Raw genomic sequence first — 23,918 nt, 5'->3', positions numbered from 1 at the left:
AGTTATGCCTGTGGTATTTTGCTCCCTTGCTGGGATTTGTTTTTGATCCCTATGCTAGTGTAAAGGCCCTGAATCACTCTGGGCCTTGTTTTCCTCCTCTCCTGGAGAGAACACTAGAACACATAATCTCTGATGTGAGGTCATTTATGACTTTATCATTAAACTGATCTTTAAAAGATTTAATTTGAAAAGAAAGAATGTATTTAATCATTCATCGTATTAAATAGTGTAATTTTTAATAGAAATAGTAATAGTAATTTTGAAGACTGAAGCTGAAGTGTAGATGTAGAAGAGAAGAAAAAAGGAAACACATTTGTAATACTTCAGTGATAAAAGCCACAACTTAAGTTTTTAGCATAATTCTAATCACTGCATATATATATGCACTTGGTTTTATTTATTCCCCAGAGTAATCCTCTGACTTTGGTATTATCTCCATTTAACAGTGAAGAAATTGAGAGTCAGATACTTACTTGTCACAGTGCTAGTAAGTGGTAGAACTTGCAATCAAATTCAGGATTCTTTGACTCCAAAGTCTTTGCTATATGGAATCTAAAGTCAAAATGCCTAGTATGTAATCATGTGAGTTTCAAACCTACAAGGATATAATTTTGCATGACTGTAGGTATTTATCAAGAATTGAGAAAATAAGATTTAAATGTCTTTATTTTAGTCCAAATTTAGAGATAATAAAAGTGTTTTGAAATTCCATATGTGGATGATTAAAATTTATATTTTCATGTTTCCAGTATTTAGTTGTGTACCTCAATCCATTTCATTTCTTATAAATGTGCTGAATGCTGACAGTTTTAACTCAGATTTCTTAGAAATATCAGTTATTTCAGTTAGTTTTCTTATGTAAAAGTAACCTCGACTAAAGATTACCAGTAACCTGTAGTAGCCAGACTAAAGAGAATTTGTAAAAATGATTCGATGTTCTAGAAAAAACATTGGTTTAGGAAGGCATTAGTTCTGGATTTTAACTCCATTTCCACTACTAGTTATGTGACCTTTGGGAAAACCATTAAACTCTGAGCTTCTGTTTCCTCCTTTGTAAAATGGCAGTAATAATACTTGCCCTTCTACCTTCAAGAGTATTTGTGAGGATCAGATGAGTTTGAGGTACATAAAATAGCTTTGAAAAAGATAAAGTGCACTACAGGTAGATGACAGTGTTGTGGAGATGATAAGATGCATGGTGGTTGTGAGTGAATTCTGCACCCTGTGTGAGGAATAGCTTGCTTTCATTCGAAATGCCTTCAGTTCTCACCAACATTGGGACAGAGCTATAATAATCTGTCTTGATTTTGTGGTTGCCTGGGTTGAGGAAAGTTCTTAATTTGTGCTGTATGATACTTAATTATTAATGCTTATATTAAAATACAGTATCCTTTTTGACTAAGTCATGTAATTTGTTTTTTCACAAATATGGAAAATAAATAATGAAATGGAAACAATAGTGAAATAAAAGTGAATGTTCATGCAGGGTACTGGCTAAATTGATTTTACTTTTGAAATTATGCAAATTCTAAATGTGTTACATAATGGTTCCAAATAATGAAACTATATTTCTTCTCAAATACTAGGTTAGTGATTGAATTAAAATCAGTTGAGTTATATCTCTCAAGTAATTAGGTAAATGAATGATGTGCTATTTCAAATTTTTTTTGCTGATTTAGATGTCATATGACTTTGACATAGGTAATTGTGTCTTTAATTTCTGAACAGATTTTGTTCATTTTGTGTCATCAGTTGACTGACTTTCAAAGGCATTTTCTAAGAGGAAACAATGTTATAAATGGTAGATAGGTTCATAGTAAGTCCACAAAAGCAACATGATATGTTATATGTACTCTCTATAGTATATTGAACTTGGAAGACCTGGTGTAGAACTTCTGTTCTGTCATAAACCAGCTGTGTGGCCTTAAGCCAAACTCACTTGATCTATAAAAAGTCAATAATACCTTATGTGCTCTTACATTGTTGTGGGAAGTACATGAAAAAGTGTATGTAGGTGAAAAGGTACTCAAAAGTACTTATGTACTTTTGTGTACTTAGGTACTATTAAGTACTTAAACCCATAATTAGCTGAACTATGGGAATAATTTGTGATCTGGTTCTGAGACCAGAAATTTATTAAATGAGAGGGAGAAAGAATTTACTATTTTCTGTCTTGTTTTCCCAGGTCTTCTTTCTTTTGTGAATGAATACATTCAGAAACCTCTAATTCTGTAAACTCTGTTCACTTTCCACCCTCTCCTGTACACCACTCCCGAGGCAAATATGCAACATATAATATGCAACATATAATATACGTATATTCCAGATCCTGTGGTATCCATCATAGATACTCCTGGAGGAAGGAGGCAAAAGCTGGGGAGGAGAAAGTGTAGGCAGCAGCTGGTAGTTTGTATGTATGGGTTGTTTTAAAGGCATAGTCTACTTACAGTAGAACCAAAATAAATAAGGTTAGTTTTTTGTTTTTAAGTATAGAGAATGAACTCTGAGCTAAAAATGCCTATGTACCAAACTTTCTGTTAACATATCTATGCAAATTAGAAAGATTTTTGTAGTTTGAGCATATATAGAGGTAATTACTTCAGTTCTATGGGACTCTCTTCCTTTCCCATGCCGACACAGCACTGCTTTATCTTGTTTTTTTGTAAAAACATGCCAAAATGTTCACTTATCTTGTAGTCCGTGTTAGCTTTCCTGAAAGTATTTGGTACTGCTTTGTAATGATAATACAGCCCGATTTATTCTTCTGAGATTCCCATGGTTTCCTTGATGATAGGGAAAATAGTTTGTGGAGAAAGTAGTTAATTTTGCAAGCCAAGCAGATAATTTAATTTGATCTAGCAGGAAGATCTAATCTGAAATCCTTTAAGAGATAGTAAGTGGGTGGCACAAGACCTCTAAAACATTGAATATTTTATAAAAATGAGAGCAAGTCTACCTAGTATATTTGTTAAATGCAAATATAAGAGAAATATAAATCTTGAATCAGGTTTATATTTTAATCTATTATTTAAGTGATTGAAATGCACATGCAAAGCAATGTGTTTATTTTGAAATGTGGTGAACCATTTTATTTTTAGTATGATGTTATTAAGGAAGGAATTTCAGGCAGTTCTTATCTCTACTAATAATAGAAGCCTTCTTCACCCCTTCAAGGGAACAGTATTCTTGCTTAAGTGGTGTCTTATGTTTAACAATGTTTGCCTGTGATAAATTTTGTGTATTTCTTTGGGTGGTGTCTTTGTTTTTAAACTTCTAATAATTCTTTTTTTATCTGCCTTTAGATTTTTTAAAACAGCCTTTTGTACGATTAAAGATAATTTATCAAATCTTGCTATTACTATATGTCTCTTATTCTGAATGTTAATGTATTAATTTATTAAAATATTTTGTTTTTTCAGAATCTTCTTTCTTCGTATTATTTTATACATTTTATGTACTATTAAAAACATGATGAGCAATATGTTTTAATCCAACATCTCTCAGTTCTAAATTATCAGGCAACTAAATCTGGCTGTAATAATTGAAAATAATAGAACTAAAGTTTTTAAGCATACCATAAAATTTGCTTTTTTTCTAAATAATTTACTTGGGCAATACCGTAAGTATGTATTATTTTCATTTTCTTTTTTAATGTGCTTGGGTATAAGTGAGGACTATATGGTATTCCATAATTGATTTTAGTTCTCCCATCCATCATTAATGGAGTAATACAACCAATATATATTAAGCATTTGCTGTGTTTAGTCAGGTTTTAAGTAAGATATTTTTACCAGTGTTAATAATGTGGCAATAGATACTACAACAGATGATTTACTAACTTAAAATAAAGTGGGAAATATTTGTCACAAAATTTGCTTAAACAATTTTTATTTCACATTTGAAATCTAAGTTAAATGATATGAGTCCACCTTTTACTCAGATTTACAACAGGCCCCCTTGTAATGTATTTCAGTGCTTTACTCATTCACAGATAATATGACAGTTATACTATATACTATAAATTGATTTTAGCAAGAAATTTGATGTTGTATCTTATAGTAGCCTTGTGGATAAGATGAAGAAATATGTTCTGGATGATTTATTGCTGCTGACTTTCTATTCTCAAATAAGTTAGATGTCAAGATAAAGAGAACTCTCTGCCATTGACCATATTCAAATTTTTGTAAATGATTTTTGTGTAGACTCAGATCTGCTAATTACAGTAAGAATTTCTATTTGGGATGGCACAAAGCTAAATGAGATAATTAATAGACAAATCACAGAATCAGAATTTAAAATTATATCAACTATTTGGATGGCTAGTTGAAAACCAAGAAGGTGAAATTCAATGGGGACAAGTGTGAAATCTAGCACTTAGGCTAAAAACAAAAACAAAAAACAAGTGCTTAAAAGAATAAAACAGTTCATAGTAGTTCCTAAGATGTTGGGGTTTTAGGTGACCACAAGCCTAGGAAATATATATTATGAATGCTTAAATGTAAAAATTGTTACTGGATGGAAAATAGATGTGTAGGAGCCATATGAGTTGGTAGCTGTAGAGGTAGTATAATTCTGCTATATTTTGGATTAAGCCAGATTTTAAATATTGGTTTCAGTTGTTGGCACCACAATTTGGAGGAAGAAAACTTAGCCAATTATATTTTATTCATAATGGGGGGGGGGCGCAAAAAGTATGCCATGTGAATTATGGTAAAGGAAATGTGATATTTTTCACACTAGGAAAAAACATATTTTAGGTGTGATAGCTGTTTTTAAATAGCTAAATTACAATTATCTGGAAAAGGAGCCACCATAATCAATGATACTTTGAAAAATAGAATTATGTCTCTTGGGTGAATGTACCAAGGAGGCAAATTATAGGCTAGATTAATGGGGATCTTTCTATCAAGATATGTCTGGAAGTGGTACAAGCAGTACCACAAATCAGTGAGATTTCTGTTAATTAACACATTTACTTAGATTCTGGATAGTTATCTATCAAGATTGCTACTACAGAATTCTTAGTTTGAATGGAAGGTTGGCATAGACAATCTATAAAGTCATTTTTAACTTTAATATTCCATTTTGTATACATTTTTTTCTAGTGCCATTTACTTTCATATTGGCTATGACTTTTAATTTGTATTAAATTAACCTTCTAGTCAAAACAATTAGAAAAATTGGAGAAAATTTGAAAATCTCTTTGAAGGCAATGGTCACTATCCCAGTGAAAATGAAAATGCATTGGAATGAGTCTGACATTCTGGTTGGCTTTTCTCTTTGAGTCATTTGCTAATTCATAGGAATAGTAAATGTAAGAAGCCTAGCCGACAGCAGTGGTATCTTAGTTCTTTTGTTTTGCTCTAAAGGAATACCTGAGGCTGGGTAATTTATAAAGCAAAAAGGTTTATTTGGCTCATGGTTCTGCATGCTGTACAAGAAGCATGACAACAACATCTGCTTTTCGTGAGGGCTTCAGGAAGCTTCCACTCATGGTAGAAGGCAAAGGAGAGTTGGTATGTGCAGGGATCACATGGCAAGAGAGTGGAAGCAAGAGAGAGGGGCAGGAGATGTCAGGTAGTAGGCTTAGAAAATTCAGGAATGGGCTATTATATGATGATGTTTCTATTTGAGGCCTGTGTTAGCTAGAATAGACTGTATCCACTCATGTAAGTCTCACAACCTCACGACCTAGTGTGCCTCTGTGTGATGAGGGGGCTGGGAAGTAGCAGCTGGATGTTTTAAGGACTCTTGATGAAGATATATTTGGTTATACCATGTTGATATTCTGTTTCCAGCCCTAAATTCTTCTAAAAAGCTAAGTAAAACTGGTACTAGGTTACCATCTTTGGGTGTAAATGTTATTTTGAATCCAAGGCCACTGAAGGTTATACAAAGTATTGCACAATTCCAGAAGAGGAGGAGAGAGGGAATGGAGCAGAAGCACTATTTGAAGACATAATGGCAGAAAATTTTCTAAAACTGATTAAACACATCAAGCCACAGATTCAGAAGCCCAAGCAGAATAAACACAAGAAAACCATTACTAGGCACATCAATGTGAAACTGCTCAAAACCAGGTCCATTTTTTTGAGGCTTCCTTGTGCTGGAGTAGACCAAATCTATTCATGCAGAGATGAGAAAAAGTGTTGAGAACATCTTAAAAGCAAGCCAGAGGGAAAAACAAGGAATAATAATAAGCTGACTTCTCAAAAATAAATAAATAAAGCAAGCAAGAAAATGGAATGGTATCATCAAAGAGGTGAAAGAAACAGTTCATAATTTTATACCCAACAAAAATATCCTTCAAAAATGAAGGCAAAATACACTTTCATGCAAACATAAATTGAGAGAATTTGTCACCAACACAGCCACAGTAAAGGACACACCAAAGGGAATTCTTTAGGAAGAAAGAAAATGATCCCAGATGGAAGCAAGAAGTGCAAAAGGAAATGAAGAGCATTGGAAAGGGTAAATATGTGGGCAATATAGATGCTGACAATACAAAATAATATCACGTGAGATTTAAAATATATGTAGGTGTGAAATACAGCAATAACAGAAAAATTGTGAAAGGAAAAATAGAATCGAAGTGTTCCAAAGTCCTTGCTTTGGGAAATATAAAAGTATAAATTTATATTAGACTGTATTTAGCAAGTTAAGGATGCATTTTGTAACCTCTGGAGTAACCATTAAAATGAAACCTAAAAGCCCTAGAGGTAAAAAGCAGTTTATGTTTTTTTTTTTGGTTTTAGAGAGAATTCTAAATCATTCCACAACTCTAAAATTTTTATGGAACATAACATTATACATTGAACAACAAAATTATTCAGTTAGGGGTGATTAATGAGGATGGCAGCAGGGATACTTGAAGACAGGAAAAGAAAGGAGGGTGAACAAGAAGATGATGAAGCATGTGGAATAAGAGAAACACAGAAAGAAAGTAGATACATAAAGGACCAGAGTTGGAAAGACATGAGAGGGCATGATTTCAGAAGCTTTGGGATAAGTGTTTCTGGCAGAGTCCTCATCTGGCATGAGTACATCTAAGAACATTTTTTCAAATCTTTTATCCCTGACCTAAATGCTAATACATTTTCCAGCAGTTTTAAATAATCTCTTCTATACTGTAAACTTTTTCTGACTCTGTTTTTCATCTTAAATGATTATAAAAATTAAATTGATTTTCCTATGGAATTCTAGATTAACTTAAGTTTTAAAAAACTATTTTTAAAGTTACAATCCAAAGCCAATATAAACACTGTTTTTAACAATAAAGGAGAATACAGCATATCATGTAATCAGAAAAGTTAGGTGTAGAGCAAGTTTTTACTAAAAAAATCACATGCTCAGGCCTTTCTTGAACTATTTAAAATAGTCTGTTTTCCCACCTCCACCCCATCGCTCTTACTCTGCTTTATTTTCTTCATTTATCACTATTAAATGTTTATTATTTATTTCCACCAGAATGCAAGTCCTATTTATTTTCAGCATTGGAGGCAATGTCTAGTACATGTCAAACACTCAGAACACATTTGTTGAATGAATGAATGAATGAATGAATGAACAAATGAATGCACAGACTAACGGTAGGAAAAATAGCTGAAAAAGGTCTTCAGTTATAGTTGAGTTCATTCTTTTAATAAAACTTAAATGCATGTTACATATTATTGGATTTAGAGATTACTAAAACTGTTGCAGTCCATGTTTTATTTTCTTGACTTCAAGCACCTCTTGATGAATAATTTTAGTATATCTGATCCATAGCAAAGACCACAGCCCTGCCCTAGCCTTGCTCTTTAACTGAACATAGCAATTTTCCTTACTTGATTATTCTCATGCTTTGTCCTTCCCTCATTAGCCTATCACTGCTAGACTCCATCCCTTCCCTGTGCCCTCATTTCTTGAATCTAATGCTGGAAATAAGAGGATAAGCATGTGAATGAGCACTCTTGCTATGTTATAATCAAGAGAGCCTGGTTATTGAGAGGTAAAGTAGTGTGAATTTTGAGCTTGGGTGTTGAAGGCAGACACACCATCTTACCACTGACTATTCATTAATTCCTAGTTTCCTCATCTGTAAACTGGGCATAATAATATTTACCTTATAGAGTTTTGGGGAATTAGATTTTATATATATATATTAATATGGTACTTATTTAATCAGTGGTAGATCAAAAGGAAAAGAAATCTTTTGCTCCCTTTTCAGAACCATCCTTTAGAGAACTTTAAAGGACTTTCAGGGAAATGAAATTTGGAGAAAAGCAATAGACTGTGTTTTGTTTCACCATGGGTGAGGAGAAATCAGCCTTGTGTTGTTTTGACAAGAGTCTGGTGATGGTAGGGATCAGAAGATATGTGCTTTAGATGACCCTCCTGATTGCCAGAGTTAAGGCTCTTCGTGGTATGCAAGTGGGTAAAGGTTGCTGACCTCCAAAAAGGCCCGGCTTCCTGATACATATGGTATCCCTTGGCTTGTCATAGCTTAGGTATATAGTATCCTTCAAATGTTCTTTCTTAACTTTTTAATTGTATCCCATATATTAAAAAATACATGCATTCTAAGTGATCTTTTAGCTAAATCTTCAATGAGTTTTCACAAACTGAACATACCCATGTAACCACTACTTAAAGACACAGAAAACGACCAGTATCCCAGAAGCCTCTTGTCCTATATCACCTACTGTTTCATTCCCCCCCACCAAGGGGAACCACTATCCACATATAGTTTTAACTGTTTTTGAACTTTATAGAAAGAGAATCATATTTGTGTCTGGCTTCTCTTACTTGAGATTATATTTGCTAGATTTATCCGTATTGCTGTATATAGTTGTAATTTGTTCATTCTCATTGCTGTGTAGTGGTGTGTTAAGATTAGTCCAGTATTCATTCTATTATTGATGAACATTTGGGTAGTTTTTACATCTTGGTTGTTATAATGAATAATGCTGCTTTACCCATTCTTGTACATGCTTTTTTTTCTATTTATATCATTTTATTTTTTTAGAAAAACATGTATTTAAAATCACATACATAAATATTACTTTAGAAACACTGTTTTTTTTCTACTTCACATTTCAGATTTCTGTCATTACCAGGTTTACTTTTTGAATCATCTACCATGGTTTTCCAGAGTACTGTATTCATTTCCATTTAAATTGTTTGAGATTCAGCACTTTTGAATCCATGTACAATACTGTAACAGATACCCACTAATGTAACATTACAGCTACAAGTTTTTTAATTTGTTTTGTAGAGTTATAAGCTTCACAAGGTTGTAACCACACAGCATGCTAATTTTTAAAGTGATCCTTGAAAGGCTTATTTAGGATGATGTTTTACATTGATAAGTGTGAAATCATTCTTCAGGGATAATTATCATATTACCATATCCTTTTATTGCTGATTTAATCAGGTGTTTTCTCTCTGCTAATAATGATATATTTTTTAGGCAAATGTGTCTTACATATATAGTCATTGGTTCTTCAAAATAATTTTGAAAGCACCTTCTTAATTTGAAAGATTTATGAAAACTTGAACCTAAAGTTTAAGTAGACCAGTAGCATTGAGATCTTCTTGTAAAGATCTTGAAGCACTCCCTGTTTATGCATTTCTGTTGGTTATGTACTTAGAAGTAGAACCACTGAGTCATAGAGTATTATATACATGTTCAGTTTTAATAGTTATTACACATTTAGCACCAATCTGTCATAGTTCCAGTTGCTTTGTAGCCTCACCAATACATGGTATTGTCTGTCTTTTTTTTGGTAGCTGTTGTGGTGGATATGTTGTGGTATTGTTTTGCATTGTGGTTTTAATTTGCATTTCCCTGATGACTAATATTGAGGACCTGTTTATGTTTGTTGACCCTCTGAGTCTCCCCTTTTCTAAATCTGTTTTTTTGTAAGATGTATAGCTTCTTTTGTAATGCCTAGACTTTAAGTAATTTGTAGTCCTGGTGCTGATGGTTATTTTTTCTTCTGTCAATACTTTTCCATAATTAGGAGCTTCTGGAATGCAGTATCACATAGGATTCCTTGGGACTTGGAATAAATAATAGATAATGCCTTTTCTTTGATAGATACTTGTTGGTTTGCTTCAGATATGAGTGACTAACACACCCAATTGGCCTACTCCTCTCAAATTCTAAAGCAGCAATACTAGAACATAAAGTCTAAATCATATGTTCATACACCCCAAATATTATTGTGAATCATGCATTTTATGCATATAGTAAATAGTTACTGAGTGTCAGTTGTAAAGTCAGGCACTGTGCCACATGAAGAGGATCAGTAATAAATGAGACACAGACCTGCTCCGAAGGAGCTGGTTGGTGTAAAGCCAGAGATCAGTAACAAAAACAGCAAAATAGGTAATTAATTACAGCACTTGATGTTACGAGCCACCAGGGAGTATATCAGAGAGTTATTTAATCCAGACAGTTGAGTTGTTAGAATGAGTTGGGGAATAGGAGTAGGTAGTTAGGGAATGCTTACTGGAAGAAATGGTACTTGAACTGAATTTTGAAGGACAAATTAGACATAGACAGGTGAAGCATTGGAGATTGGTGATTGGGGATGCAAATGGTTCACATATTTAACCACATTCATTTATTCCACTGAGTAAAATTCCACTGAAATTTACTGAATGCTTATCATGAACTAGGCATGTATTCGCCCAGAAAATGAGAGAAAGCACAGTACTTTGGGGAATTCCAAGAAGTTCTAAATAACTGAACTCTAACATTTGAAGTGAGGGAATGGTGAATGATGATACAGGAACTGTAGGGAGAGGCCTATATATGTATTACATAAATACTATATACCTATACAACTATGCAAAGCCCTCCAATATTACATAAATCATTTTAATTACCTCCTTATCCCAATTTTCTAACTAAGTGAATAGCATACTATTGAGTATAGGATGGGCTCTAGCTTCCTAATATCAGTAGAGCCTCCATTCTATGTGGTTCCATAATTTGACCTTACTCCCAAAATTTCTGTCTAACACCATCATAAAAAATTTTTCAATCTTCCTCCTTGCTTTTCATTTCAATCAGCTTGCCTTATTGGTAGCTGGAGGGTGTACAGAAGACTAATCTTTCTTACTACTGAAGTATTTCATAATATATGGACATTTTGGTCAAAAGCAGTGAGTGGAAAGAGAAGTTTCCAATCCTGGGGTCTACGGAAAGGGAGATTGTGGAGCTGCCTGAGCATTGATGAGTGTGCCTTCCATCAGAGCCTAGAATTTGTCTATGCTCATGCCTTACTTCATTCATTCTTGTTCTCAACTTTTTTCCCCCCACTCTTTAAACTTAATTGCCACTTTCAAGGTCTGGCCCTAACACTATTAGAGCCATAAGGGGAACATTGTAACCAGAGCAGTCAAAAATTCCACTGTTAACTAGAAGGCTATGTCCCTAGCATGGAAACTTGGAATTCTGAGTGTTATTCCTCCCCACCCCAAATTATTATTATATATGGTGTTTAGATTGTATAATACTTTCAATATGATAGTGTTATTTTAGACATTGAGTTAATCTTTTCTTGGGTAACCATGGAATACAGTGTAGCATAATCATTAAGAAGCTGGATTTAAATACTGATTTTGTCTATTACTAGTCATTTTAAATTTCTCTAAGCCTTAGTTTCCTCATGTATAAAAATTTCCTTACAGGGTTGATATAAGCTTAAAATGAAACAGTATATGTAAAATGTTTAGCATGTATGCACACATATAGACATATACCTTCTATTAATAGTTGTCCTTCCATATTTGTAGGAAAGAATCATTAACTATCGTTAAATAACCCTGTTGCCAGTCACACTGGAGCTTGTTACTTGAAGTTTGTGCATGCTTCTGGGAAAAGACCTGTATTATAAATTAACTGCTATAGACAATCTGAAGGATTATGCCCATTTCTTTGTAGTCTCTCATGTGCCTTCACTTGGAGACCCTCCTAAAGGAGTTAGTGTATATTTTTGTAGCCTAAGTTTTAAGTCAGACCTCCCCAAACATACTCTGAAAATTTTAAGAAACTTCTTCCAGCTGTGTTTGTTAATACAATAATAGAATTGATTTTATCTATTCTATACAGATAAAATGTGATAGAGTTGACTTTACTTATATAGGCTAATAATTTCCTGGGAGCATTACTAATGCTATGATTCCAATGAGAAAACTTTTTAAGCACCAAAAAAGTAGCTTACAAACAAATTTTGTACGTAGGCCAGGGACTCTGTAGAGGTGAGGGAAATAACACATGTAGCTACTAGTCCAGTGGAGCATGATTCTATTTGTGGACTAAAGCTTTCCTTTCTTTGACACCATTCAAATTATGATATTTCTATAACCTTTACAGTAGGAAGACACTTTGGCAACTCTTTGTTTAAGGTTAGCAGATAAATAGCTTATAATTCAGGCCTAAAATAATCATTTTAAAAAATTAATTTATTATTTATTTATTTAGAGATAAGGTCTCGCTATATTGCCCATGCCGTACTCGCACTCCTGGGTTCAAGCAATCCTCCCATCTTGGCCTTCCAAGTAGCTGAGACTATTCCCACCGTGACCAACAATAATTTATTTTTTAATCATTTATTTTCTTTGTTTTATTAGTTATGATAATGTGCTTAACCATATGATATATTAAAATCAAATGAGGAAGTATGTGGTATGAATTACTAAGGATATAGATAGAGAAGTGTTCCAAACTATGCTTTATAAAATTACAGGGTCTGTGCTTATGGTAAAAATTGCTGGGCTTTATTTGGGAGTGATACTGGAAATTTGAAAAATTATAATCTTATCTTTGTGTAAAACAGTTGTTTATTTACTTATCTATAATACAGCTGTGTGAAGTCCTGCATCTTGTGCATCAAGAAAAATGTGTCAGAACTGGAAAGCATCCAGAAAAGGGCAACCCAAATCATCAAGAGGCGAGAGTGGCTTAAAAGATTTATACTCTTCAATGTGAAATGATCCTTGGGGATATAATTAGAAAAATCTTAGATTTGGAAAGAGAATTAGGCTTGATCTAGTCTAAACTGTTACTTAATGCAGGACTTTATCTTTTGGTAATCCTGACAAATGACTGAGCTTCCTCTGTTTGCTTGCTGGATGGTGCAGTTAAGATTGCTGATTCTGGAGACATGCTCCTTGGATTCCAGCCCTACCTACCGGGACTTACCATGGTCACTCACTTACTAGCTGAGTGGCCATGGGCAAATTCTTAACCTCTCTGTGCCCTGTTTTCCTGGCTTACTTTTATCAGCAGCTGTGTCCCTGACAATAGACAAAGATCACAAGAGATCTGACCTCTGACCCCCTTCCATCTAGTAGCGAGAGATGAACGGAGAATCAAGTCAATGTTAGTGTTATACATCCTGTGAAGAAAAGTATATTCAGGGTATAGTAGTTACCTCTAAAAAAATGAAAATTTCAGTATAGACTAGGGTGGTGACAAGGGAGGTAAGAACATAGAACAGGTGAGTCTGTTAGTTGAAAGATGTTCTGTCAATTATTTCCAGTTCTGCCTTCTAGAACGAAATAAGTGAGTTCCATTTCTTCTTCTGTATGACAGCTCTTTACCTTATGAAATGTAAAATTATAAAAGGCATAGTTTGGGTGAGTATAGAATTTTTAAAATCTCATAGTTTTAGAGATTATCTTGTATATTTTGGCTAAAATTTAGGAAAAACAAAATGGACTGTTAATGGATGATAATTTTGTAGAGCTCTTTAACTTCTTAATTCAAGAAATTATATGGCTATAAATTATAATTTAATTCCATCAACTCATATATGGTTGCTCAGCAAGATTGGGTTTCTCTCTCTTGTTGCTCCTCCTTGCCTGGCCCTCACTTCAGGGTTCAGAATGGTGGCTCTGAAATTCCAGGCTCCAGGATGAAGGAAGGGATGAAGAAGAAGCTGCCAGGGACATTTCTGTTTATATGTCTTTAGCTGGTAGGTACTCACATGGCCACATCTAGTTATAAGAGATGCTAGAATGTATTCTGTAGTCTGGGTAGCCGTGTGCTCAGGTATACTTTGGGAGTCGTCTGGGAAAGGAAGGTGCAATAATATTGGGTGACAACTAGTAGTGTGACAGAACTACTTTGTTTACCACTTAATCCCGAGTGTAATATTAAGTGTAATTAGTACAGTGCTTACAACAGTAGACAGTTTTATTAAATAGTTTAGTGTATGAATGTTCTTTTTTGCTCCTGTCAAAATAGGTATTGATCTAGATATTTACTTATATACATGATAAATTATGGTAAGGTTGTCCATCCTCGGTGTTTTTATAATCTTTCTCATCTACCACTTACAAATAAGGTATCCCTGACAGTTTTCAGACATTCATATATATATTGTACAGATATAATACTGTACAAAATTTATTTCAGCACTTTTATTGTGGCTGTTTTTTTCCCCACTAAAACTTGGAGGCCTATTAAAAAAATCTTTTTTCGTGTGTCTATGATCAACACTTCTTGCATGTAGAAGGTACTCAGCAAATGTTTTTAGATTGAACAAATGAATGGGAGTGAAACTCTGATTAATCCAAGCCTTTCTTTTAATTTATTTTCTTTTGATTTACATAAAGAAAAGGTTTTGTCTGTAATTTACATAGAATAATTTCTTGATCTCAAATCTGTATTTATTAATATTACAAGATTTTTAGGAGTATTCATTCAACTTTCAGGTAGAATGTGATTATGACATATTATTTGGATTTAATTAATTATGGTTAAGTACTAATTCATTTGTGGAGTTGTTAGGCAAGAAAGGCTAGCGTAATTCAGCAAAGGGGGAATTCTTAAAGCATTTCACTTTTTTGACCACAGATATCTAATTAGCTTATCAGTGTGCTTAACAATGTCAAGGGAGGATGCCATTTCTTTTTCATTATTTAACAGAGGAAATTTTCTTCGTGTATAAAGGTAAATGAGTCAGTTATTTCTCCTCACATATCATAGACAAAGTAATACTTTATCAAATATTATTTTTTGAGTGAATTCACTCACTTTTTGTTTGCTTGTTTTCCAGAAAAAAAAAAAGCAAAAAACAAAACACTTATATGCTTGGCTCCTAGAGTCCTTGGTCGTCTTTGATAGTCTTAATAGAATAGTAATTTTTATTTTCAAATGGAAAAGGAAAAATCAAATCATTCATCCCTATTGTATTGACAGCGCTAGTTAGTTTTGTTGAGGCTATCAGGGATTTGAGAAGAGAGGCATACTTGTTTGATCACCCAGGCAGTTTGGGTATTACAAAATTTCCAAAGATAAGTAGTAAACTACTCAGGCATCAAGAAACCATTTAGGGCCGGGTGCGGTGGCTCACGCCTGTAATCCTAGCACTCTGGGAGGCCGAGGCAGGTGGATTGCTCGAGGTCAGGAGTTCGAGACCAGCCTCAGCAAGAGCGAGACCCCCGTCTCTACTAAAAATAGAAAGAAATTATCTGGCCAACTAGAATATATATATAGAAAAAATTAGCCAGGCATGGTGGTGCATGCCTATAGTTCCAGCTACTGGGGAGGCTGAGGCAGTAGGATCGCTTAAGTCCAGGAGTTTAAGGTTGCTGTGAGCTAGGCTGATGCCATGGCACTCACTCTGGCCCGGGCAACACAGTGAGACTCTGTCTCAAAAAAAAAAAAAAAAAAAAAGAAACCATTTAGGTTATTTTAATTGAATAGAAAGTCCCTAGAAATTGATAATGTTTTTCTGAAGTCCTGGAAACATACTTTGGAATGTTAGTAAGTTAGGTTGCTCGAACTTGATTTCTCCTGATTTGTTTGTTTTATATGCTGGGAAAATAACTTCAAACTTCTTTAAAGTTTTTGAGATAATTTTTATAGCTTGAAAAAGTTATTAAGATAAAAATAATCTCCAGTGACAGGAAACTCAGTTCTTAAATAAGTCCGTTTCATGTTTGGATTACTCTGAATGGGGGCATTATTGTGTATGATTAAACATGCTGGCTGTGAAGTCAGACTGCTTAAGGTCAAATGTTGTGCCACCATTTACTATGTGACCTTAGGTGAGTTACTTCACTTCTCTGTGCCTCAGGTTTCTCATCTGTATACTGGAGAATAATAATACTTCTTAGATTTGTTGTAAGTTTGAGAGAGCAGGGTAGCTAGCATTTAAAATAATGCGTAGTATGTAATAAACACTTGGTAAATGTCATTAATTGTCACTTCTGTGGTTATTAATATTTTTGTTGTAATGAGTTGAAACCTGACTCCAAGAAATATTTAGGAGATTCTCTCAGCTGACTCCTTCATTTCTGGTATAGAGGCTATATGCCACTAAGTGAAATAGAAGACAGGTTTGGCAGAGGAAGAGAAGAAGAATGCTGAATTTAGTCTTGAACATGTTGAATTTGAGGTGTTTGTGGGATATTAATATATGAATTTGAAGGAGGAGGCACAGTCATGGCATATGGGTGGTATTTAAAACTATGAGAGATGAATGAGATAACATAAGGATCTACCTTGTGTCCAGGTTAGAAACTTGGGGACACTAACCTTTAAATAGGCAGAGGACATAAAGGATAGCATTTGAGAGTTAATAGGAGAACCAGGAGAGAACATTGCCATCACAAAGAGGGTGTAATCGGTGGTGTCCAGTGAAACAGAGATTACAGTAATCTGAAAACTGAGAAGTGTCCATGGCTTGATAATCAGTGGGTCTTTCGTGACCCTTTGGTTTCAGTACAGGAGTGGAGGTGGAAGATAGCAGTGAATTTAGGGATGGTGATAAGGGAGGAAGAAAAGATGTAGGCTACTATTTTGAGAAATTTTAATAAGATAAGTGTTGGAAACTAGAGGAGAATACAGCATAAGTGAAAGCTTTTGGGGAGGGGGTACGGGATGTGGATAGGCTGAGGAGAAAGAGCTATTAGAAAAGGAAAAGGTTCAATATGAGGAGAGTGTAAAAAAAGATGGATTCAAGGCCACAAATTGACAAGACTGGCCTTGGACAGGAGGAGGGCTGCAGCATCTCCGAGACTGAAGGAAAGAGGGATGTGGATAAAAGTAAGCCTTTAAGATAGAGGAAATCACTCCTAATGACTTCATTTTCTCTAAAGAAATAAAAAAAGGGAGTTTGTTGCTAAAAGGAGTCAAGGGTTGGATAGGTCTTTTGAAGAGAATGGTGAAGGTTTAGAATAGAATTGAGGAAAATCAGAGAGGTAGCTGACAAATTTGTTCCTTGCTTGAGGGATTTAAGGATATGACTATTAGTGTGGATATCATGAATAGATTATATGAAAAAGAAGAAGGACCATTTCATTTAACAGAGGATGTTTTTATTTAGCATCTCTATGTACAAAACACTGTACTTACAGGAATCTTCCTTCCTGGGAGATTCAGTTGAGCGCTGGCAGTCTCACGCAAGGAGGGTATGAGGTAATAGCTCAGGTCCTATGCTTGTCACAAACACAAGTGTTTCGTGCTTGCTTCAGCAGCACGTATACTAAAATTGGAATGATACAGAGAAGATTAGCATGGCCCCTGCACAAGGATGACACACAAATTCGTGAAGCATTCCATATTTTTACAAGAATGGAAAAACAAGCACCACATGTACTCACCGTCAAATTGTTATTAACTGACCAACACTTATGTGCACATATAGTAGTAATATTCATTGGGTGTCAGGCAGGTGGGAAGTGGGAGGAGGGGATGGGTATATTCACACCTGATGCGTGCAGTGCACACTGTCTAGGGGATGGACACGCTTGAAGCTCTAACTCAGGTGGGGCAAAGGCAATATATGTAACCCAAACATCTGTAACCCCTGTAATGTGCTGAAATAAAAAGCACCAAACACAAATGTTTATAATAGGTTAAAAATGGTAAATGACACATGAGTTTTATAAATATACCATAAGGGTTTGAAAGAGATAGAGGTTCCCTCAAATAGGGGGAAAATAGGAAGGCTTTATGGAAGAGGCAAAAAAAAAAAAAATGGCTACATGTGAATTTTCTGATGAAATAGTAATGAAACTAGTTATGGGTTTTTAGTTTATTACAGGATTTATTTATTCTTCTATAATTCAGTAATCAGCATTAAGCAGAGGAGGAAAAATACAGTAATGAAACATAGTGAATGCTCTTCTGCCAAAAAGGTGTTCTGAAGTTGATTATATTTTTATGTAGGCATATAGAATTCAGTAATCCTCTCCACAAATGTTTAATGAATGTCTCTGTGCTAGGTGCTGAGGATACAGAGATGATTAAGATACAGTTTCTGTCCTCAAGGAGTGCATACTCTAGTAGAAGAGACAGAAGTAAAAAGAGAACTTCAGTTCTGTGTAATAAGTGATATAAAAGTGGTATATACAAGTAAAGAAATTTCACATACAGTGAAGGAAGCATGAATAAATGATTATGTTGGTATGACAGCAGATTTTTTCTTTTTCTTTTCTTTAGTTGGAGAACATCAACTGACAGGCCATAAAGTTGCAGTTAAAATCTTAAATAGACAGAAGATTCGCAGTTTAGATGTTGTTGGAAAAATAAAACGAGAAATTCAAAATCTAAAGCTCTTTCGTCATCCTCATATTATCAAACTGTAAGTATTTTTATACCTGATAATACAAAAAAGAGATCCATCTTGAAATGTTTTTAAAGAATTTTATTAATACAAATAATTGTTTATCTTTAGTCAACCTTTTACAAAAATATCATTTTTTCATATCTGTATTCAACAAGTGTTCATTTTACCCTCATCAGTCCTTTTTTGCATACTCTTGGTTAGAATTAAAAGTCATTGTTTTGAAATTGGTACTGTTTTCAAGTAATAAGTGCAGTCTTTGAAGTTGACTCTAGCATTCATTTCAGAGGTTATTCAGGGATTTGATATTCCTAGATTCATTTTGGTAATTTTTCTCTAGTTACTTTTCATTAAGATACCAGAATATTTTCTTTGTGGAAAGATAGAAAGTAAATTATCCACCATAGTATATTATTTTTAGAACTGAATGTAATATCATAATTATTAAATAGTAAAGCTTTTAGGGAAGCAGATGAATTTTTTGGGAATAAGTTATAAACTTAAAAGATAAGTAAATATTAAAAATAGTAATAAGTAAGCTAATTAATTAAATTGAAAAATAATTTTAAATTGACTAGACCCCTAGAAATTTAGACGTTTAGTATTCCTTTAAATCATTTAAGTTGCAGTTTAATATTTATTAAGAAAATGTGACATGATAGACACTGAAAATTGTCTTTTTTATCTTAAATCTTGGATACAGTTTTGTAAAGTAACTTTTAATCTTATTGAGTACCTGATCGTGGCTAGGAACTGTACTGAGCATTTTACATATATAATTTCATATTATCCTCATGACAAGCCTATTATGCAGGTTTATTTTATAGACCTGTGTATCTAAAGAGTATGAGCTGCTTATCCAAGGTCACACAGCTATTAAGTCACAGAGCTGGTAGTTGAATTCATACCTGACTCCAAATGCCATGTTGTTAATCTCTACTTTAGCACTCCAGTCTGTCTTAAAACTGAGAGTGATATAAATCCCTTTAAAAAAAAATTGTGGATCCCTGGTATTGACTTAATTAGTTTTAATTTACCATTACTTAAGTATTTAGAAACAAAGAATTAGGTATACCTCCAAATGTGTATAGTTTTAATACAATTACAATTCATAATTTAAATATGGGTAAAATAATGAAATCAACAAAATTCAAAACAGTATCAAGTGGTATAATGTGAGAAATAATGGTGTTTTATAAAAAACAAATCATTGTTAGTTTAATAGTAGAAACAATAGGGAGAGGTACAATACTGCATTTATATTTGATTCAAATAAGATTGTTGCACAGAAAGCCTGTTCCTATAAGTATACTGTAAAAAAAAAAAAGAGCATTATTAATGTCTCTGAGGCTTTGTTTGCTAGTTAATTAAAATCAAACATTATATTTAGCCTAACTAACCTTTGTCAGTGAGCAGTCTTTGAATGTCAGTGTTAATGGGGAGCAACGTGATAACCCTGTGGAGTTACATTGTTTACCTGATCATGAGGCTAGCATGTAGCTGTGGTGGGCAGAATAATGGCCCCTCAAATGTCTATGTCCTAATCCAGAGAACTTGTTAATATGTTAGAGTACATGGCAGAGGGTAAGATTGCTAATCAGATGACCTTAAAATAGGGAGATTATCCTGGATTATCTGAGTGGGCCCAATATAAACACAATGGTTCTTAAAAGTAGTGGAGAGGGGTAGAAGAAGAGAGTCAAAGAGATTTGAGTATAGAAGCAAGGTCAGAATGATAAGATGTGGGACTCAACTGGCTGTTGCTGGCTTTGAAAATGGAGAAAAATGAATGTGGACAAAGGATTGCACGTAGGTAGTCATAAAAAGCTAGGAAATACAAAGAAATTCAGCCCCAGAGCCTTCAGAAGGTAACACAGCCCTGTCCACACCTTGACTTTAGCCTACTGAGACATGTGCCAGGCTTCTAACCTAAAGAACTATAAGATAATAGATTTGTGTTGTTTTAAGCCACTAAATTTGAAGTATGGCAGCAACAGGAAACCAATACAGCATCATTCTTGTAAATGAGTGGCTGGTCCAATTATTTTTGGGATTTGGAACATGGACCTACCCGCTAGAGATGATCCAGAATATGTATATAGAGGTTTTTAAAGATTATCATAATAAATAAAATACCACCCATGATGTCAGTTACTCACCTCTCCTATCCCTTGTTTCCTTAACTTTATTTATTTATTTATTTATTTATTTATTTATTTATTTATTTATTTATTTATTTATTTATTGTTGTTTCTATTTTATTTATCAGAGTGGTCACTTTGCATATTCTTAAGGCTCATTATAAAGGTTTCCTGTTTCTAATATAGTATAATTATGATTATGTAATAGCTCTGTACCTAAAAAGTGTACAAAAAGAAAGCCATTCTTAACGTACAGAAGGGAAAAACTATTTCATTTAAGAAAACCTGTATTTGAGTTTTTCATAAAACAATGTCCGGTTTCAGTGTGAAATGTTGGTTCTTAGTACACTCATGGCCAAAGAATGACCAGACATACCAAAGTAAGGCAAGCATGAAAATGAGGTTTATTGAGGAGAGAAAGATAGGATTACAGAGCAAGAGCAAGATATAGGTTCAGAGTGTGATACATACACCACAGATGATGACCGGACCCATTGTCACAGCAACGGGAGAGCAAAAGGAAGGGCGCAAAAAGGGCTGTTTCCTTAACTTTAATATGGGATACCTCATAGAATTATTTGAGAATTAAAGCTGTTGGCACTGGTATAATGCTTAGTATTTGATGAGCATTGGCACAAAGCAGGAATTGGCAACCTACAAACTGATTCCAGTCCTCTTTCATAATTCCAAATGGGTTTCAGTTAACTGAACCAGTTCATATCAGACTTCGACTCCATGTTATTAATGATGTATTCTAGTTACTGAGTAACCTCTAAGCAAACTCTCTTTTTTATTCTCTACTGTGGCCACTTCCTGTAAGAGGAGAAAGCTGAAATGGCCAGATTACTAAGTGTGCCAGAATGAAAGTGGGAAAGGGGAAGATGGCTCCAGATTTGCCTTATACCTTGATCTCATCACCTTTAGAATGCCAGCTCCGAAGGACCCCAAGGAGATCTAGCCCATTTCGGGTATAAGTGATAGTACTTGTTCTGTTCCTAGAAAAACGCAAATCAGATTCTGTCAATAAGCAATTGAAATTGTGAGGACATAAAAGCTTATTTTTGATGTGATATCTATCAGTGTTTTTTTTGCTTCCATTTCTATAATTATTTCTAATTGTTTAATTTTTTGTTTGAGTAATTATTTCATTCTCATTTAGGATTATTATTTGCTATTTTGTTCTCTGAAGGAGTTATATAGAACATTGTCAGAATAGGCAGAAAAGTAATTGGAAGAGGTGAATTTGATGTTTAAAGCTTCTGGCTTCCAGCCTTGAGCTTAAATCCATTTAGCCACATTGCCTCTTTAATTATAGATCAGATTTTTTTTTAATCTGATCTTAACAAAAAAAAAAAGCACTGAAGTATTCTTGCTACAGAACAAGCTTATTGACATAACTTCTAATAGTGTTAGTGATTTAAACAGGGAGAGAGAACCGATCCTTTGAGTGGTTTTGTTTGTTTTGTGCAGTCTTGGACTGACTGCCAAGAATAGTTTCCTTGTTGCAAATGGGCCTCTAGAATTAGAAAGTTTGAGCATTAAATATCAAGAACGAAGGATACTTTTGCATGATTTCTCTATTAACTCAAATTTAAAAAAAATTATGTCATCAGCCTAAAGCCCACAGGTAGAAAATGAAAAGCAACAAATATGATTTAAAGAAAAATCCAAACTTTCTCATGAAATAGAATTTGTTGAATTGATTTTTTTGTCCTTGTTTTTCTTTCCTCCATAGTTCTTAGTGAAACTTGATTTTAACTGGTGGAAAGATGAATACTTTCTAATTTGATAGAGATGATTTTTGCCTATTCACTATTTTTAGTCTTTATCTTATTTAACCTATGGATAGCTTTTTAACATTGTTTACCACCATCACCCTGAAAAGTTGTAGTCCCTAGGTTTCCGGGACACTGCAGTCTTTTGATTTTCTTTTTCCATTCTTGCCTCTCTTAAAATGTTCTCTTTTGGGCTCCTCATTATCCTCCTGGCCATTAAATATTGATAGATTTAAGTATACTGAGCTAGTGTAATTTTCTTAGTGCACCTCCTTTGGCTGACTTCCTCTACTACCATCATTTGTCATCTCTGTGCTAAAGATTTCCAAATCTATATTTCTGGACCATTTATTTCTCCTGAATTCTGATCAGATTTATCAAACTGTTTATTAAATGATCCATTCTGAAGTTACAGAGTCACGTAAAACTATCAATAAATTTTTCTTTCTCTTCCAGACTTAACTCCTCTTTTGTTCTTTTTTCTGGAAAATGAAAATACCATTCATGCAGTTTCTCAAGTTGAAAAGTTAAGCATCATCTTTAATTCTTCCTTTGCCCTCACCCTTTAAATACATAAATAATTAGTCATTAATTTCTGCAACTCTTTTTCCCATGTCCCCGTCCCCCAAATCTGTCCATTTTTCTCTGCTCTTACTCTGAAGTCACCATCCTCTCTTGCTTCTTGTACTTTATCTGTCACCTCTACTTAGGATGCTTTACCCATATCTCCTTCCCCCTAAGCTGCCAATTCTAACAGTTCCAACTTGTCTTTTATATCTCAGCTTTTAAATGTAATTATAGTTGACTCTTGAACAACATGAGTTTGAACTCCTCAGATCAACTTATATGTATATGTGGATTTTCTTCTGTCTCTGCCACCCCTGAGACAGCAAGACCAACCCCCTTCTCTTCTTCCTCCTTCTCAACCTCTAAATGTGAAGACAATGAAGATAAAGAGGTTTACGATGATCCACTTCTGCTTAATGAATAGTAAATATATTTTCTCTTCCTTATGATTTTCTTAATATTTTTTTCTCTAGCTTACTTTATTGTAAGAATACCAATATATAACACATATGCAAAATATGTGTTAATTAACTGCGTTATTGGTAAGGCTTCTGGTCAACGGTAGGCTATTAGTTAAGTTTTGGGGGAGTTAAAAATTATATGCAGATTTTCAGCTGCATGGAGGTCAGTGCCTTGAACCCCCCCAGGTTGTTCAAGGGTCAACTATACCTCTGGACAACCTACTTTATCCCCTGAGACTGGGTTAGGCTCTCATCTGCTCTCAAAGCACCCAAACTTCACCTTTCCAAAGCCCTTAACATTGTGTTTTAATTGCTTATTTTCTTATTGGGTATCCCCTTGAAGACCGAATTCCTTAGGACCAGGAACTATGTTTTTTTTTCCTTTTATGTATTTGAATTTTT

General features: G+C 34.1%; 1 non-coding gene and 1 pseudogene across 1 annotated transcript; both read left to right on the top strand.

The window, feature by feature from the left end:
• The window catches only part of LOC123635598, a 38,629-nt pseudogene that overhangs the window by 4,799 nt on the left and 9,912 nt on the right, over positions 1-23,918 (top strand).
• On the top strand, positions 17,466-17,572 carry LOC123636124. Its single transcript, XR_006734335.1, has one exon. It is a non-coding gene; the product is annotated as a U6 spliceosomal RNA (small nuclear RNA).

The sequence above is a fragment of the Lemur catta genome, chromosome 3 (genome assembly GCF_020740605.2).
Source record: "Lemur catta isolate mLemCat1 chromosome 3, mLemCat1.pri, whole genome shotgun sequence".
Lineage (NCBI taxonomy): Eukaryota > Metazoa > Chordata > Mammalia > Primates > Lemuridae > Lemur > Lemur catta.
This window is presented reverse-complemented; position numbering and strand designations above follow the sequence as displayed.